The sequence below is a fragment of the Carlito syrichta genome, unplaced genomic scaffold, assembly GCF_000164805.1.
Source record: "Carlito syrichta isolate Samal-C Ts95f unplaced genomic scaffold, Tarsius_syrichta-2.0.1 Scaffold314826, whole genome shotgun sequence".
Taxonomy (NCBI): domain Eukaryota; kingdom Metazoa; phylum Chordata; class Mammalia; order Primates; family Tarsiidae; genus Carlito; species Carlito syrichta.
This window is the reverse complement of record NW_007258922.1, coordinates 237,106-238,889: the sequence shown is the minus strand read 5'-3', so window position 1 is coordinate 238,889 and position 1,784 is coordinate 237,106. Positions and strand designations below refer to the sequence as shown.

Sequence of the window (1,784 nt, the reverse complement as noted above, 5' to 3'; positions counted from 1 at the left end):
AAAAGAACATATTAGTACAACTTCTATGGAAATCAATATGGAGAGTTCTCAAGACACTAAAGGTAGATCCAGCAATCCCACTAGGCGTCTACTCCAAGAGGTCATTTTACAAAAAAGACTCTTGCACTCAGATGTTTATCGTAGCCCAATTCACAATTGCAAAGATGTAGAATCGACCTAAATGTCCATCAACTGACCAGTGGATAATGAAAATGTGGTCATTATCCACATCTACACCATGGAATACTATTTAGCCATAAAAAAAAGAATGAAATAATATCTTTTGCAACAACTTGAATGGCACTGGAGACCATCATCCTAACTGAAATAATGCAGGAACAAAAAACAAAATACTGCACATTCTTTGCTAAGCTAAGTATCTGCAAAGGTATATAGAATGGTGTAATGGACACTGGAAGAAAGGAAAGGGTGGGAAAAGGGGAGAGATTAAAGATCACCTTTTGGGTACAATGTGCACTAGTAGAGGTGATGGGTACACTTAAAGCCCATGCTTCTTCTTTTTTTTTTTTTGAGTTGGAGTCTCATCCATGGCCCAGACTGGAGTGCAGTGGCACGCTCCCGGCCACCACAGCCTCGACCCACTGGGCTCCGGTGATCCTTCTGCCTCAGTCTTCCAAGTAGCTGCAACTACAGGTGCGTGCTACCACGCCCGGCTAATTTTTGATTTATTGTAGCGATGAGGTCTCGCCAAGTTGCCCGGGCGGGTCTCAAACCTGCAGGCTCAGGCAATCCACTCACCTCGGACTCCTAAAGCGCTGGGATTTCAGGCTGAGCCACTGAGCCTGGCAAAGCCCACGTTTCTTCACCACTGTCCGATGCATCCATGTAACCAAAAACTACATGAACCCTAAAGCTATTAATATAATAAGCTGGGCTCGGTGGCTCAGCCTGTAATCCCATGCTTTGGGAGGTGAGTGGATTGCCTGAGCCTGCGGGTTCGAGGCCCACCTGGGCAACTTGGAGAGACCTCATCTCTACAATAAATCAAAAAATCAGCCGGGCGTGGTAGCGCATGCCTGTAATTCCGGCTACTTGGAAGACTAGGCAGAAGGATCGCTGGAGCCCAGCAGGTCAAGGCTGCGGTGGCCGGGAGTGGTCACTGCACTCCAGTCTGGGTGACAGAGTGAGACTCCAACTCAAAAAAAAAAAAAAAAAATTTCCTACCCTTTGACTATGCAGTTGTACTTCTGGAAATTGGGCATACACATAAGTATAGGTACAATATGCACTGCAGTAAAGAAAAACAGAAATCATCCAAATGTCCATCAGTACATGATTGCCTAATTAGCCATAAAATGGAATACTCTCTAAAAATAATGAGGGAGATTTATAAGGGAAAACATTTAAGAGCTATAATAGGATAAAAGTAAATAATACAGATGCTAAATTTTGCTTAAATTCGGAGGACTATACATCAAGCTGTTATCAGTGGTTATTTCTGGGGAGTAGAACTATAATAGACTCTCATTCTCCGCATTTTATATGCCTGCAATGTTTGTCGTTTTTGGAAAACTCTTTTGAAAACAGGAAACAAAAATGAATCTTCACAGACCCTATACATTTCTTATCATATGGCATGGTTTTAAATGCTTCAACTGAATGTAACCAGCACATTTGTAAATTTACCCATGGGGCTAACTTCAACTCAGAATGGCCTGTACCTCCCTTTTACTTCCCACTCAGGGCACTTTTTTGTTGTTTTTTTTTTTGGGTTGGAGTCTCACTCTGTCACCCAGACTGGAGTGCAGTGGCTGCTCCTGCTG

At 43.1% G+C, this 1,784-nt stretch overlaps 1 protein-coding gene across 2 annotated transcripts in view; it reads right to left on the bottom strand.

Moving 5' to 3' along the window:
- The window catches only part of ALDH7A1 (aldehyde dehydrogenase 7 family member A1), a 51,162-nt gene that overhangs the window by 40,164 nt on the left and 9,214 nt on the right, over positions 1 to 1,784 (bottom strand). The window lies entirely within an intron of this gene.